Below are 18,167 nucleotides of genomic sequence, written 5' to 3'. Positions count from 1 at the left end.
AGCACCAAACAAAATGTCTGTTGTTAGAGCACTAAAATGCCAATTTTTTCTTCAAAACATCGATACATGTATCAATGTCAAATGTACACTGTGCATATTTGTGTGAGTAGTGCTAGTCTTATACTTCAAGGCCTGTTTCCTGCATGTGAAATTTCATGCATTAGAGTGACAAATCTTGTGATTCTTTGAGTGTAAAGAAGGATGCCATCTACCACCGTCTCATTTGGCTGCCAATTAGTTGAGTCGACAGTGACTGCAGACTAAAGACTACAAGTGGTACTTCGGTGATTAGATGGATGGTGTAATCACATCCTACTGTAAACAACATTAACAAAAAAATGGGAAGGAGAGGAGAGAGAAAATAAGGAAAAATAATGAAAGAGATGAGATTGGGAGGGTGGAAAGAGTAAGATATCAGCAGTGAATAAAGACAGGAAAAAGTAGAGGGAAAAGGAGAGTTAATTGAAAGAGTGGCACTGCATATCATTAGACAAAGGCTAGTAGTCATCAAAATATGATTGATGGGGCTTGAAATGTTTCTGGCAGGTGGACATCTGTGCATCCATTGTTTCGACAGAGAAGTGGGAGGGGATTGGCTATATATGTGGGAAAAGGACAATAGTGTGGCACTAATTTCATCCTCTTTCTCACTCTATTTCAGCATGCCACCTGTTCAGGTATAGAAGTTATTTATAGAGAAAGTCATGGCAGTGGTTGTAAGAGCCCAAAGGAAAAACTGATTATGAATGAAAGTGATGAATATTGCAGCCTCAGATTACCTGAAATTTTAGTAGAAACAATGTATGGGGTCTTCACAGTTTTGAATAACATTGGTAAATACTACACAGCCTCAAATTGTACAGAATTTCAGTTTTACAAACAATTGTCAGCAAACTGTCCATCTGTCTTTGTACAAAATGTATCTTGTATGTGGGAACATTCTTTCTTTTAAATGACAGGCGTAGGAATAACATTTCATAATATTGGCACAAATGGACAGAAACTACTACCTGTAGGTAGGATAATGGTAAATGCCTAAGTTAACTTTGTTGGAAACACAAATTGTACACTGTGCATGTGAGCTCTGATTGATGTGAGTGTAGTGTATGCAATTGTTTCAACAAAACTAAATTGGTACATGCACAGATTTCTTGTTTCTCCTGTGACTGGTGAATTTTGCCAGCATCAAAGAAGAGAGAGTTGGCAGGTACTCTTAACACATCCTTGGCATTTCGTTCTTAAAAGGGAATGGCATTGTGGCGTGGAATGGTGATATTTCGAGTGAAACCTGTTTTACCAATTTATCTGAATCAGATCTATGACATCGCAACATTAGGGAATTTGATCTTACCAAGTATGAAGAGCATGTTCAAATGGCTCCGAGTCGTTGGAGTGTTAGGGATGGGGGAGGGGAGTGGTATTAAAGCAGATAAAACTAAAATCAAGGGAAAGGAAAGAAAGAGTCAATCCCCAAAATGGCATACAAGGATAAATTCATCTGAAGACCTGTGCGGTCATCAGTGCATGACTGCTAACACGAGTTGTAAAGGTCAGGGTGTGTACAGCAAAAAAGGTGAACTCTCTATCAAAAAGCTGTAGTTTCCTGCATTCTTTTGTGATTAAGGACAGAGAAAGAAACAACAGCATGATGCAGAGACGCTGCCATCTGAGGCTAGTGACACGACTTGCTGCACATTCTAGGGGCAGCTCCAGCATGAGGGAATTCAAGTAATATCGCGATGGCACAGACAAATGCCCTGAATTTTTCAGTGGTCCCTATAGATGCACAAGAGGGTCACGTATGGAGTGTGTTACATAAGATATGAGAAGAGATGGAGAGAAAAAGAGTGGAATACGAATGCGAGATCAATTCCACCTGTGTCAGTTTTAAAGGGACGGTGCAGTCTCAGTTGAGATGGGGTCTGAGGTTTCCAATGTTTTTTGATGATGATTTTTTGAGATAATGAGGAAACTCTTATGAAATATGAAAGAGCATAGAATTCTTAAAGAGCAATTCAAAGTTCATTTGGTGAAAATTGGTTTTGAACTGACTAAAATATCCAAAACAAAATGATCTTAATAAAAGATGGGACCCACCATTTCTAGGATCACTTTAATTTACTTTGTTGATGGATATCTCCGCTACTTCAAAACCTATTTTCATCAAATATTCATTGAATTCCTCTTAAAATTGTACGTTTTGTAACATTTCATTGAAGTGGTTTCTAAGTATCCCACAATAAGTAAAAGCTGAATTCTCACCTCAACCAATACCATATCATCCCTTTAAGCCTTGACATTGTGAGGACTTCCTTGTCATTGCTCTTGCACAAGTTGAAAGCAATGAGAGAGAGATAAAAACAGAAACAAAGACATTTGAACAGGAAGAGGAAGAAAAGAGGGGGGGGGGCTAAGAAGGAAAAGGAATAAAAAGAGACAGAATGAAGAGAGATAAGGAATAAAAAGTGAGAGGACAGAAGAAGGGGAGATGAAGAAAGATAAAGAGAAGGAGAGAGATAGAAAATGAAAGGGATGAGAGGTTTTTCCAATGTTTCGTACGTCCTTTGAGCTATTGAGGATGTGGAACAATGAGCAGAATGTCTGATACAATGTACAGTCTACACACAGGGTCAGAATGGATTTTCTCTGTTATAAGAAGTGTCATTTGTGTACTTGGCAAGGGAATGCCAGTCTTGAATGATGTATAGCTGAATATGTCCGTGGGATACATTTATTTGAAGAGTTTGTTTGCAAAAACCGATAAGTCCATTTTTGAAGATTTTGGAGTAAGAACTCTGTCATAAAGTACAAAATGATACCTTTTAAATGATATATTGGTCACTACATATAAAGGTACATTTTTGAAGTTATGGTCTAAAGAAGCAAAACATTTCCTATTATTCTCTTTATTTTTCTTGACCTTTAATCGCAAATATCTCCATTTGGCAAATATGGACTTATCGGTTTTTGCAAACAAACTCTTCATTTGATTACTCAGAGACATTCGTGTGGTCATTGCTTTTGTTTGTGTCATTTTCATTGTTTAGTCATACCGTCCCCTTTTACCATATCCATTGCCATTATTTTAAATGTATTTTCATGTAAGACCACTTCTAAGGGCTTTGTAAAATTGACAGAGTCAGATGAATGATAAACAGCTACAATATGCTCCTTTAAAAATAGCTACCATATATACAGTTGTACATATTTTTTCTATGTTAGATAGCAAAGATGCTGTGTAATGGGCATTGAGGAATATCAAAAGAGAACACCTTAGATGCTTTCCATAATGGAAAAGAAATCAATAGTTTTATATCTTACCAAGATGAAAACACACAGTGGCTGCTTTGTGTGTGTGGTTCCATGTATTATGTATGTTTGTGTGTGGGTACACAGGGGAGAGAGGAAGGACAGGGATTAAGATAGAGGATGTGTGTTATATGTGTTGTGTGTGTGTTGTGTGTGTGTGTGTGTGTGTGTGTGTGTGTGTGTGTGTGTGTGTTAGTGTTGGTGTGTGCATGTATGTGTGGTGGTGTGTGTTTTCTCTTGTCTATTTACAAACATGTACCCCATCTACCCCTGATGATACTAAACCGCTATCCCTTGCTGAACAGGCATGTATCTTGTATCTTCACGATAGAAATCCCCCTTTTTCTCTTTCTTTTTATATTCAAATGTTAATGAATTATTCATTGATATTTACATATTTTATGTGTACTTGTGTCTTAAGAATAATGTTTTGTATCTTGAGGGTGACAGAATACTTCAAAATGTTGTGTTGTAAATGCCACCTTTCATTTAATATTCAAGTGTATTATCCTTTGTACTAATAATGAAATCAGTTTTCATTTCTGCTCATTGTCGCGAGCAATGGCATAGTGATTTAGAGAAGGAAATCAGGTATTAAAGGGCACTCTAATTTTGCTCTAGATGGTTGCGTGTATACATGACAGTAGCTTCCTGATTCGATGGTCATTTGTATTCACGACATTGTGTTCCAGATTTTGGGATCAGCTGTAATGAATGAATCCAAGGTTTGCAGAAGGACGTTGCGATATTTCATTTATGTCATCAGGTTGTATTAATCATCAAAAAGTCCTTGTTAGGTGGAGGGATATATATTCTTGCTGAATTAATTACATGTTTATGCAAGTGCTGTATGCTCGAGTCCTGATTTCTCAAATATTCAAGGTGAGAATGTGTAGTATTGTCATACCTTCTTTACTTATTGTTTTTCTCTGGAAATTTCTCCCAAACCTTTTTGATGCCATTGCATTATTTTGAACCAGTGCCAGTCACTACCATCATCCAGCTTTTAACCTGAAAAAAAAAAGAGAGAGCAAAACCCACAGAAGTTATTTCATAGTGTTTTATTGATTATTCCTGGAAGAAAGAGGGACAAAAGTGAAACTGCCAAAAAGGCATCCAATCTTGTCAAATTGCATTTTTTTTTTTGCATACTGTGTTCCCTGTACTGATACTGATAGTCAGAGTAGCAAAAGCAAACAAGACAGACACAAAATTGTAGAGCATCAGAGAGAAAAAAAAAATCCAGATTGACCAAAGGAATTACAATGGCAACAACCTTACAGTGCCTCTCGGGGAGAGAGAGAGCTCGCCCGCACCTGCCGCTGTTTCCATTTCAGTCTTGGAGTGTGAAATGCATGATGACTTTCAAAACCCTGGGCTCACCGTTAGCATCGGCGTGCAAAAGACTTGCCTTGCTCCGGCTCTGTAGGTTCCGACTGGAGGAAATTTCATCCTTTGCTGGTAATGAATGTATCGATTTAGTTCTTACTTGTACCCTTTATGAAGCGTGGACACTAGAGAATCAGCGTTTTGAAGCGGAGCAACCTTTTCTTACCCCTCCCTCTCCCCCTCCCCCATCTCTCTTTCTCTAGAGCCCTACTTCTTTGCGTTCAATCTCCGTCTCTCTCATTTGCCTGGCACTGTCCCATCGAGATTTCTAGCCCGGGAGTGTAATGATGATAATGACAAACAAATAGTGGTGGAGAAAGAAGAATTGAAAGGCAGGTGCCCTGCAGCTATGAGCAGCTCAAGCAGCCTTAAAGGCACTACTAACCCATCCCAGTTTCCACAAGATTTCATCGGTAGATGCAGATGTGGATTCACAGTTCAAATATCAATCAGATTCTGTACACTTTGAAAGACTGACCCGTCAATATATATGCAAGCACATTTCCTATGCTTTCTAGATGATTGATTCATTTGTTTCAGTAAAAGCATTAATGTTTTATATACTGTGTCTCTACATACAGTGTATGTATCCTTAAAATTGGGCTTGGTGCTAACATGTTCTGAATGCACATCATGTTACTGCAAGAGCACACGTAGTGGAAAGATGGGTAGAATACTCTGTTTAATCCGTTGAGGACAAGTCCCGAGTATACTCGGGCAAGTTTCTATGAGAAATGTGCGTTGTAGCAAAATCAGTCCATCCTCATTGGGTTAAATGCAGGATCAATTTGTCTTGTGTGGACTATCATACGTACATTGTAAGAAGTGGACGGGCGAGGCTTTAATACAATGTAGGTCATTAGTCATAACAGGTGCTCATCTGCATTGGCCTTTACCACTTTGTGGCCATTAAGACGTTCTGCAGTTCACCCATAGAGTTGATAGGTTAGAATCATTGCCTCTTGCCACCAAATAGCTCCTGTACAAAGTCAATGATGATGCCGTAATCTGGCAAGGAAAGGGTTAACTATTCCCATAAGAGCAGCAGGAGTCCAACCCATGAAAAAAAAAAATCAGTCTTTAAAGCTAATCTTTACGTTTAAGTCCCTAGGTGTTTTCCTCTCAGAAGCATTTAAACTTTAAAGGGGAATGAAATTTGCCTTGAGCATCTTATTAAAGATGAATATGAAGATGTGCTGTACAGGTGGAAAATTAATAAACTGAAGCTAGGCTGGTGTTTAATGAATGGGTTTGTACTGTTAGGATCAGTTTCATAATGTTTGAATGAAATGAAACTTGCCTTATTACCAATTTGATCAACAAAAGGCATTGGAATACACCTTCCCGTAAGCATAGCATAACTGATGTGTTCACTGTTTAAAAACATGCGTGTTTTTTGCAGTTTAATGGAAGGTCCAATATTTTTCGTTAATCAAATTAGTAATATAGCAGTGATTAACAGGACGTGATATCCTTGACAGAACTTTGGTTTGAAAGATTTTTTTTTTTGTTTCAGTTTTTTAGGGCAGCTCCAAAATGTCGAAAGAAAAATAGCAGAAAATTTATTTAAATCAAATTGATGACACATATTTAGAAAGTGAATACTCTTGGCAGCATAAGTAATGATCAGGGTATCTTCAATTGACCCAACTCAACATGGAAAAGAAAAGAAAAATCTGCATCTTGCAGGTCCTTTTGAAGCAACCTTACATCATAAACACTAAACTCTGAGAATGCATTTGATGAAGGCAGAGATGTGCCAAGTCATGATTTTCATGTCTCTGCAAAAATGGTAGCCATGATGTTACGGCCTTGTGATAAAGCCCGGTCACACAGCGCTTTACATGTATGGCATAATCATGGCCAAAACCCATCAAAAAGTGGTCTCCCGTTAAGCAGACGATGTTGTTCGCATTGATGTTGAGTTTAAGACGAGCTACGGTCGATTTATAGACGTGGCAGGACGCTGGGAAAAATCTGAATGGCGTCTGACGCGGTAAAAAGTTTTGAACTGCTCAAAATTTTATTCCGCGGAAAACCATGGGCGGCATATGTGGTAAAGACGTGCAACACACGTGAAACACTTGTGATAATCTGTGATCCGGCAGTGATTAAAACTTGAGGAGACGCGGTAAGACGCGAAAGTTTAGCGGTCTGTCACGTTCAGAGCACGGTTATCTGGCTCGTGTTACGTGTTGGTTTCATGTGAAATAATGTGTGTTTAGCGGCTCATCACTGACAAATGGATTTTTTGCGTACATACACGTGGCTGGACGTGGTTAGCCGTGCTTAGGCAGTGCTTCAGCAGTGGAACAGCCGCCAACGGCCATACCCCGTACAAAGCACGGCCAAACCAAAATTGACCAAAAAATTACCACTTACGACCATGTCCACCAGATTTTTATAACTTTTTGTACGTGATTTAGACGTGGAGTGCTGTGTGACTGGGGCTATACACTACAGTATCAAGTCATGTTTAGTTTTATGTCTGATTCGCCATATAAGATGTACAGTAACATACCAGGTTTCTTTTCTGCCATTACATTCAAAATATTCAAACTTTTGGAATGCATTTAAAAGCCCCAGGGTGGTGCCAAACGTACAATTTTGTTTTTATACCCAAATATCATGGATACATGTACATTTTTGCCTCTGAAATGTATTGCTTTGCACAAAAAGGAAGTGTAATGATGCACAGATTTTGTACAAGTGTTTGCTGCCGTGCTGTAGTTCCATTTATGCATACTGCGGTCTAAAGTGGTTTGTAAAAGCATTATAGAGACATTTTTAGATCAGCCTTCCTGTACAGTGAAATGAGATGAAAGAGAATGCGTTGTCATATCAAAGGCATAGGAGCATTCACATATGTCAAAATGCCTCTGTTGATGTGGTCCGTCAACTGACGTCACATCGCATAAACAATTAATCTGCGTAATGCACTGTCACAGCTGATATTTTTAGTCACATTTTCATCCATTCAATTACATTGGGATTTAAGGCCAGGCAGTCTTGCCAGTGTCGCTCTGAATTTCTAATGAAATTTGACACTGCAGTTGAAAAGGGATAGCATACAACATTGGTCTCTAAAAACCAAGGTCAAAGAAGCATACCTGTGAATGCATTAAAATAACATTTAAAAAATGTCTCCTGTGAAAATGAAGTGTGACAAGAAAAGTGATTTTTGAAAAAGAAAAGAAAAAGATATTGACTGCCAATATGCATTTCCTGTATTGTTTTATGTCTTTTTGTCTCTGCAGCATGAGGTACATTGTAATTTGCCTCATCAATTTAAAATGCAATTCTGCTTCCCATCAAAACTGGCTGCAATGAATGAATGAAACCAGACCGACAGCAGTAAATCAGCTATATTGATATGAGAAAATTAAGGAAATTTGTAGGTTTTGTCAGTGTGGGGATATTTTTAAATACTAAGTAGTGTCATTCTGCGTACTCACTCACACATACAGTTGAGTACGAATAGATATGAAAATCATACTTTGCTTGATGATTTTCCAATGTGATTCTAATCCAATTCGATCTGTATAATTGCCAATTCATTGTATTTAAAGTACACACGAATATGAGCAATTACAAAGGATTTACAGGTAGTTAAAACATTAACAAAACAAACAAGACATCTATGTACTTCATAACGAAAAAGTTATTTGGAGAGGTCTGTGAAGCCGCCCTTGAGCCGCCCTCTTGGTAAGAGCACACGCCATTTTTTATTTTTTCTCGTCTTTTGAGTCGTACTATTAAGTCAATAGCACTTGCAGTGATGTCTCCTCCAGTGAGATACTGTATATGCCGTATATTTGCGAGGTTTTTATTTTTTGCAAATTTCTCGAGTCTGGTGCTATTTGTGAAATGAAATCTGATCCTGACATGAATGCAACATGCACGCATTATATTGTACATTTTTCCGTTCATCACTGTACATCTCGATGACGAATTTAACCACTCGAAAAATTGCCAGGAAGTCCCGACTCGCAAAAATTTAAGTCTTGCCTGATATGCTTACAAGTGTTTCACAACTGCTGTATTTTCCAATGGAAATTCAGAATAGATGATAATGGTAATTGAATGATGATAACAATGACATTGAGGATGTAAAATTTTAAAGTCTGTCTAGCAGTGTTCCTCTGCAAGACTTTGCTGAAACAAGTACCATTGTGTTCATGTTATTTTTTAAAATCAATCCTAATAAATTCAGCAGTTACATTTGTATGCAGAGTCAATCTCTGGTGTAAATTGAAATTGCAGAATACTTTTTTTTTTTTCACTGTTGACCACTCTTGGTGGAAGCGTTCACCATATCACCTTGATGGGTCACTTGTTCATCATGTTACACATACAGTTGTATGTGGTATATTTTGTGGTGTTTTTAATTTCACACAATGTCGCATGTCGACTTGATATACCAATAAATTGTGAAATTGACTACTGACCGCCCATTACCCATCATGTACTGTATGTTATCTTTGTGGCGGGAAATTACTAAATTTTCTCCTGAAAAGAAATAATTGTTAATTCTGCCCTTGTGGTTCTAGATCATGAAATCAACCACTGGAGAAATTGTCTATCACAGTCTCAATTCGTTTTGATACTCACAAAACATATGCCATATGGCTGTACTTATACTTTCACACTGAGCAGTGCTGTATGCGTGACCTGTTTTTGGTGTTTTTTTATAAAGATAAAATGCATTTTGCATGAAGACCATGTCCATAAGTCCCCTGTTGATACTGCATTCTGAAATGGACTGAAATGGACCAAAATAGAGTAATGAGCTCTGCCTTATGCAAGCAACAGGCTACCAGCTATAAGCCAGAGCCACCCTTGGATATTAAAAGGGCTTTTCACTGGTTCCTGTTCGAAGCACAGAGATGTGCCTTGGAATTCTCCCTATCACAGACTGTAAAAGTGGATATTTTCGCGTGACTAATTTTTCGCGCTTGACCGGGTAAGAAGAATTTCGCGTGTTGTTAATTCCGCGGACTCGAGATATCATGCACAGGAGCATATGGCAAGCAAAAATATTTGCATGCTTTTATTTTCTTGCTAGTTTCTGATTGCGCGAAATGCGCGAAAATTTCAACACCGCGAAAATTTCCGCTTTTACAGTATATAGATAGCTCTCCGAATCTGAACGTGTGTGGCACTCTATTTTTATGCCTCCGCCACGAAGTGGTGCCGGAGGCATTATGTTTTCGGGTTGTCCGTCCGTCCGTACGTCCGTACGTCTGTACGTCTGTACGTCCGTACGTCCGTACGTCCGTACGTCCGTCCGTCCGCTTTCGTTTACGCGATAACTTGAGTAATATTTATTGGAATTTTACCAAACTTGGTCCAAGTACGAAGTATGACGGGGCAATTATTTGATTAGATTTTGGGTGAAATCGGCTGAAGGTCAAAGGTCAAAGGTCAAGGTCAAATCATGAAATTGTATCCGTTTACGCGATAACTCGAGACTGGATGGAGTAGATTTCACCAAACTTTGTTGGAGGATGATGTATGATGGAACAATTACTTGATTAGTTTTTCAGTGAAATCGGGCAGAGGTCAAAGGTCAAAGATCAAGGTCAAATCCTAAAATCTATCTGTTTACGTGATAACTCAAAACTGGATGAAGTAGCTTTCACCAAACTTGGTCCAAGGATGATGTATGATGGGAGAATTAGTTGATATGATTTTAGTGACATTGGCAAGAGGTCAAAGGTCAAAAGGTCAAGGTCAAATGCTACAAATGTTGCAATTTCCCCCATATCTATGCAATGCCCAAAGGTATTTTCTTGAAACTTGGTGTGGACATGTACTACTGCGTAAAGAGTCTCCAGAGAGAGTTTCATGTCATAAGGTCAAAGGTCAAAAGGTCAAAGGTTAGGTGAAAATGTTGCAATATCACTTTTGTCGCAAATGGTTCAATGTATCTTCGTGGAACTTGGTACATACGCATGTACTGACTGGCAGGGATTATCTAGGGAATTTAGGGGTCATGGGTCAATAGTCAGGGGTCAAAGGTCAAGGTCAACTCCTCAAAATTTCCCTCTCCCTCTCCCTATTTCACTCATATACTAGTATATACAATGCTTGCATTATTAGTTTAAAAACTTATTATGTGCATTACCTAATGGAGATTCTCTTGGAAATTTCCAGCCGGAAGGTCAAAGGTCAAAGGTTAAGGGTCAAAGGCCAGGTTTCAATGCCCCCCTCCCCCCCCCCCCCCCCCAAAAAAAAAAAAAGATCATTTTGTACCGTCATTACACTCTTTTCTTCATACCTTGGAAATTACTCAATGCATAAACTTATAAAAAGGTCTGTCAGAATTCAAGTAAAAATTCTCAATTCCCCAAATATGTGTACCTGCACTCTTAGAAAATTAAAGCAAACCCAATTCAAGACATTTCTGACAAACCTGTCTTTTCAATATTTTGCCAGTTATGTGAAACTGTCATGGATCACACATTGTGAAGACATTGTACTGTACGCCTATTGGGAGAATCATGCATTATGGCGGAGGCATCAGTCGCCATAGCGACATTTCTAGTTTTAACCTTTAATTCTTGGAATATAAACTTCCGGTTATGAATGCGCAATGTGTAAATGTATGCTTTCATGCACATTGAACACCAAAGTACTAGCTAGTATTCATAGACAGGGTTGCCAACTCTCACGCATTGAGCATGAGACACGCAATTCAACCAATTTTGACTGCCGCACAGCAGGCCGCCAGGCGCTAGCCAGGAGGTCGCTCCGCTCCCTCGCAGTGTCTCACACCAAACTCTCACTCAAGGTTGGCAGCCCTGCATAGATCGTATCAAATTTGTCTTATAATCTTGCGAATAATAGAGTTATCTGCTAATCTGTAACTGTACATTTGATAAATGGGATTGTTCTGCAAAGCAGCCAAATGCTGTGCCAATGATGCCAAACGACGAACTTATGGAAAATATCCATAGATGAAGGACGTTACATGGGTGAAGTTCCCAACAGACGAAGTTCAGTGGAGAGGGTGAAAAAAATCTGCTTTGCAGGAAAGACCACTTTGACCTGAAGTTAAACTTGCGTATTTGTTCAAGACATTTCCAGAAAGGAATGTATGATCAAAGATCCTGGCACGATTTTCTAGAACCACAAAACTGGCAGTATATGTCCCAAAAGCAATCGATCAGATATCGGTATAGCAAGGTGATATCTCGTGATATCTTGTGATATCGGCTACATACGACAGGGAGAATTCTGCCAACGTGATTGCTTTAATTCTTCCTAAAAAAATACTTTGATGTCACTGGATGATGGTTGGTCATTTTGTACATTGAAGTGACCAATGTAAACTACAGCCAATACAAACAATCATGTAATTTGTTACTTTAGCATTAACTCTTTATGTGCCATGGTGGAAACCCCCTATGTGCCACGTTATTCTGAGACAGGAAGGTAGTCATGCTCTGAGAAAGAATTCTGTTTTTCCAATTTGTATAACTCGTACAAATTTCTGTTAAGATGGGCATACTAGTAGGTAAAGTTAAAGAGGAATGGCAAGCTCTGTTTTGATATAATTTGTATGACGAATCTATATTCAATTTTCTTTGGAATGACCAGTTGCTACATTACTGTAAAGACATGACTTTTGCACATAAAACCGTGACAAAAACTTAGAATGTACGAGCAAATCTATGTAGTTGGGAACGCCGCTTGATAGTGAATCGCCACATAGAATGCAAGCCGTATATGAGAGGAACAAAAGCACGAGAGACGCTTTCATTGTGTCGCGGGATTAGCAGTGATTAGTGATTTATCGATCGGTTTTGGCGGCTTTGTTTGTTGAGCAGAATATGCGAAGTTGGCACGCTGTCAACTGAGTCGGACGTGCGAACGTGGCACATAAAGAGTTAATTAGTGTAATTGGTACACGTTGTAGAAGGCACTATTCTAAGCATTGGGGGAACCTCTAATTTTTATCAGTACCACTCATGTAAAACATGGCAGCTTTGGGTTTCAATATATTACTCGATGCATACACAGTAGTTCACAAACCATTGAGCCCTATTGCGTACTGAGTAGTGGAATATTTGAGAACCATTCTTTTAAAACATCGTCTGTAATAGTTGTGCACCAAATCAATGATTCTGGAATGGGGAGTCCCCTTACAATTATGATCAAGATTATGAAAAAAAAATCCTGTGCAATGAATATTTAATACTTGTTTGATGTGGAACATGGTACATATTCTCTGTAATGAGCTATTTTACACATTGTCAACTCAGAGTGCAAAAGGAGTCCTTTTCAATCAGTTCTGACTCAGTGATGCGGGGAAACAAATGCACTGCAAACAATACAATGCGCTGTCCATGCACATAATCTGATAGTGCATTCAAGATTATGCACTGTGAAGTGCACGTGTACAACAGTATCAGACCTTGACTGGCAAAGTGCAAACACAATGCCACAGTGATTATTTTATGGTTACGGGTACTGAGGATGTGGACTTTGTTGTGTTTGAGTAGAAGGAGATTATTTGCTGACAAAGGTACAGCGTATATTCTGCTTTGAATAGTAAATTTGTAATTGTGTCAATAGGATGGAAAAAAAAGGGGGGGGGGGGGAAGAGACCTGAGAACAGCTGTCATTCATAGATTGTGTGAATCTTTGACCTCCTCAAACATTCTCTCATGACTTCATTAGAAAAACAAATCGAAACAAAGTAAATGCTATATGATGGAATGATGATATTATGATAATATGACAAGCTACATGTACATTATATACAGCTGTACATATCACCTGCAAATTTACTCCAAATTTGGTACTAATAACCTGTTGAGGACGAGTCCCCAGTAGGTATACTCTGGCAGGGGTCTATGGGAAATGTGTGTTGTAGCAAAATTAGCCCATCCTCAACGGGTTAATATTCTTTGGAACCTGAGCAGACTGAATTTAGCGTATTCACTTTCTTCATTCATAGAGTACACTATGTTTAAGAGTGATTGCATGATTTCTTTAAAGAGGGATTTTTAGCTCACCTGAGCCAAAGGCTCAAGTGAGCTATTGCGATCGCCCTTCGTCCGTCGTGCGTCGTGCGTCGTGCGTCGTGCGTCGTGCGTAAACTTTTTACATTTTCATCTTCTTCTTGAAAACCCCAAGACCGATTTTCATCAAACTTGGCAGGAAGTATCCCTAGGGGGTTAGGAACTCAATTTGTTAAAATGGGCACCATGCCCCACCCAGGGGGCCCCCAGGGGGCCCAAACCCCCCAAAATTAAGGAATCTGTAAAAATCTTCTTCTCTAGAACCAGAAGTGATAGAGTCAAGTTAATACTATGAGTTACATGTAGTACATTGATGACTGAAGTTTTAAGTTTGTTCATGGCAGAATCAGGGGTGCCCCCTTTGGGACCCAGGGGAGGGGGGTGGGAGGGGTTCTAATGGGGCCTAAATTGTACATTTTCATCTTCTTCTTAAGAACCCCATGACCCATTTTCACCAAACTTGGCAGGTAGCATCCCTAAGGGGTTAGGAACTCAATTTGTTAAAATGGGCACCATGCCCCACCCAGGGGGCCCCCAGGGGGCCTAAACCCCCCAAAATTAAGGAATCTGTAAAAATCTTCTTCTCTAGAACCAGAGGTGATAGAGCTAAGTTAATACTATGAGTTAGTACATTAATGACTGTAGTTTCAAGTTTGTTCATGGCAGAATCAGGGGTACCCCCCTTGGGACCCAGGGGAGGGGGTGAGGAGGGGTCCTAATAGGGCCTAAATTGTACATTTTTATCTTCTTCTTGAGAACTCCATGACCCATTTTCACCAAACTTGGCAGGTAGCATCCCTAAGGTGTTAGGATCTCAATTTGATAAAATGGGCACCATGCCCCACCCAGGGGGCCCCCAGGGGGGCCCCACATCCCCAAAATGAAGGAATCTTCAAAAATCTTCTATAGAATCAGAAGTTATAGAGCTAAGATAATACTATGAGTGAGTACATTAAGGACTGTAGTTTCAAGTTTGTTCATAGGAGATCCAAGGGTGCCCCTCTTGGGGGCAGGGGTGGGGGGTGGTTGGGAAGGTCCAAATGGGGGCCTGAATTGTACATTTTCATCTTCTTCCTGAAAACCTCATGATGGATTTTCGTCAAACTTGGCAAGTAGCATCCCTAGGGGGTCAGGATCTCAATTGATCAAAATGAGCACCATGCCCCACCCAGAGGACCCCAGGGGGCCCCAATCCCCCCAAATTAAGGAATCTTAAAACATTTGGGCCCTTATCATACATTTTCATCTTCTACTTGAGAATGCCTGGTCAAATTTTGGTAGAGCTGTGAATAATTTAGATTAGTAACTGCGTGAAAGGTGAACTTGCGATACTCAGGTGAGCGCTAGACTCGCGGGTCTCTTGTTTTTTTAAAGAGCCACAGCAGTGTGAAAGTATACTCTATGATTAAAGTGTAGTAATAATGATAATTCTCATAATCAAAAAGTTTGATGAAATGAAGTAATTTTCATGAAAACATACTGTGATGACAGATTTGTACTGTAAGCTTTACCATTATGCTCAGTCAGCCTTGATATGTCCTGGATGCAGTAATACTGTTCAGTACAATTATTGCTGAGCTTTATGAAATATTGCCAGATGGACAACTGTATTGTCAAGACTGTCTTGCAAAGTTGTATGAATTCATTGCCTAGACCAGTATGTGAACATGCTCATAAAGTACACTGTAGCAACGTGGACGCAATGTAGGAACATCAAAGTTCAATTTGTACTACATTGTATACATGTGTCTTCAAAGCACATCGCATTGTCTATTCTCTGTGTCCTTTCTCACACTTTCTTCTTGGATGGTATTGTTAAGATTTATATATATATTTTTTTCTTAATTTTACTAGTATTGGATGCAAAGAGGGCTTTATGTGGGATATAAACCTCCCTTCACTCTTTTGGGTAACATATTATTTCTACAGGTGCATTTATTTGTTTTATTTGCTCTTTGATATTGATTTGTTGACATGCTTGTGAATAATTTTTGTTAATCACATCAAAGCTGATGGATAATTGTTTGCAAGGTGAATGAATCCGTTGCAGAACTAGTCACCATTCTGATGTGACAGTTGTTTTTTTTTTTCAGGTTCAAAGAAAACAGAATTTGTTTGTGATTTGCTGTCTTTGTCACATGATATTTTGAGATATCTAGTAAAAGCAAAAATGAATGTATTACTGAGTAGAACTTTGCATATTGAAAAAAAAAATGTCCGATGTAATTTTGATAATTGTCACAATCAGTCAAGTAATTCTGTTGGAAATATTGAATAGATGGTTTTGATGTCACATGGTCTGAAAACCAAATCGGCTGTAATGGGCTAAGCATTTGTTGTTGTTTTTTATTTACTTAGTGATGCATGAAAAAAAAAAACACTGTGTAAATGGCATTATAAATGATTATCGTTCAGCCTTGTGGGTGGTGTGCGTCAAACCTGGCTATGAAGATGAACTAATTCTCGGTAATAGTGTTTGACGTGTCACAGTGTGTGAGTACACGTGTGTGTGTCCACGCTACACTTGTACATGTGTAGGTAAAAGCGTACACCTTGCACATACGATTGTGTACGTTAGTACTGTACAAGTACATGCAATTTTACAGTGCATTGCCCTTCCACGTTGAAATTAACATCAATGATATATAGTAAAGAGCAAAGTAATATGGTGCAAATTTCATTGTAGTCGGACACGAACAAAGAAAGAACTTTACAATGTAATGGGAGGTTTAAGCTTTTACAAACCAGTGATAGCTGGTAATTCCCCAAGCCCTGCAGACAAATGCATGTATTTCATCTTGAGTATTCAATACTATTTGGATATCATATCTGAATTGTGATGTCTGCAAAAGCTATACTATACAATTCTAGACAACCTCTGTCTAATTGCAATATACATGTACACCTCGGCTACAAACATTCCTGCTAGAGTTGTAATCCTTCGTGCACAATGCCAATATTGATTTTGGAGTACTTAAGAATGTTGGCATTGATTTCTGAAGGAAATTTCAGTTTGTTTGTTTGTTTGTTTGTTTGTTTGTTTGGTTTTATTTCTGCAGTTTCCGTCATTTTAATTCAAAATAACATCATGAATGATATTTTTTATAACATAGTCAATACAAAATAACATCATCAATGATATTTTTCAACATTATGGACGAGAGAATATGGCTCGTAGTGTACAGTGCAAACATACAGTAACTTACAAATCTATTATTATAAAACAACAATGATAATCGACGCCAGATAAAAGGGAATGTTTGTAAGGCGAAAAAATGCATCAGACCACATAAGCGTGTGCTTGAAATGATAGTGGCCCGAGGAAGTTGCTTCCTTCTGTCAAAGTAAAGGATGTGCAGTATTGCAATTTAATTTACAATGTATTGACTTGTAGTAACATAACATTCCTACCTTCTTACGAATGCTGCACCGATAATAGAGAATTACTAAATAGTAAGAAAATGGAGGAGTTGTGGCTCTAATAAGAAAAAGACAAAATAATCTGGAATGTGATTAATTTGCATTTGTATGATAATACCAAATATTTTCAGTCTTTTTCTTTACTGCCTCCATCTTTTTCATCTTCATTCTTGGTGCCAACACCAGTACAGTGGCAGTGGCAAATAGATTTGCTAACAGCTACACGGGCTTTGAGTTGGTGTTGGAAAAAAGATATGATGTATTTCCTCCAGAAAGATATGTGTACATGAGACCTACTCTTGAAACGTGAGGCATGAGTGATTAATTTAGACATTCGGAGTAAACGTTCCAAGGGATATCTGCTTCCCATCCTTGGATTATATCGTATTTGTGGGAGAGAAGAAGTAAATATTCATGATTATTAAATGCGCCAACGTTGTGCATTAGTGCCGCCGTCGTGCCATAAGAATTTGTGTGGGTGTGAATGTGCGTGTGTGTACTCTGCTGCGCTTTATCTGATGATATTATGCATTTTGTGCAGAATTTGGAATATTGCATGAGGGATGAACGGAGAAAGAACAGGAATGAAACCGAACGCTGGTGGGCACCAGCATCGGCAGGCTGCTGCAGAGGTCATCTTGCAAATATTTGCATGGAATATCTGGTTGCCATGGAAACTGTGACTGCAGTTTCCTCCCTTGCGGGATCCGCACTTCCCTTGGGTCTTGTCCGTCGTACAGTTGCTGGAGTGAAAAGCGATCTGACGCAAACAGAGCGCAAGAAACGAGTGATTGACCTTTACACGAATAGAAATGAGAAATATACCAGAATACAATAGGAGAAGACCCACATGGGGAATGCCTCTAAAAAGCAACATTTATCATTCCTCAAAAAAGCACAAAAAACATGTCACTAATGCCATTGTTCAAGTGTACAATATAGGTGTATTGAGCTTTTACACTTGTTTTTGCTCTCTTTAAATGTTTGCATGCAATACTTATTGCCCAGTGTAGAGTATGT

General features: G+C 38.8%; 1 protein-coding gene across 1 annotated transcript in view; it reads left to right on the top strand.

Moving 5' to 3' along the window:
- Nucleotides 1-18,167, top strand: part of LOC139741673 (uncharacterized) — a 130,157-nt gene that overhangs the window by 18,188 nt on the left and 93,802 nt on the right. The gene's annotated exons all lie outside the window — the stretch shown is intronic.

The sequence above is a fragment of the Diadema antillarum genome, unplaced genomic scaffold (genome assembly GCF_040938485.1).
Source record: "Diadema antillarum isolate AM-2024a unplaced genomic scaffold, OU_Dant_1.0 seq00000945_RagTag, whole genome shotgun sequence".
NCBI lineage: Eukaryota > Metazoa > Echinodermata > Echinoidea > Diadematoida > Diadematidae > Diadema > Diadema antillarum.
Note: the sequence above shows the minus strand (reverse complement) of the source record. Positions and strands in the feature narration are given on the sequence as shown.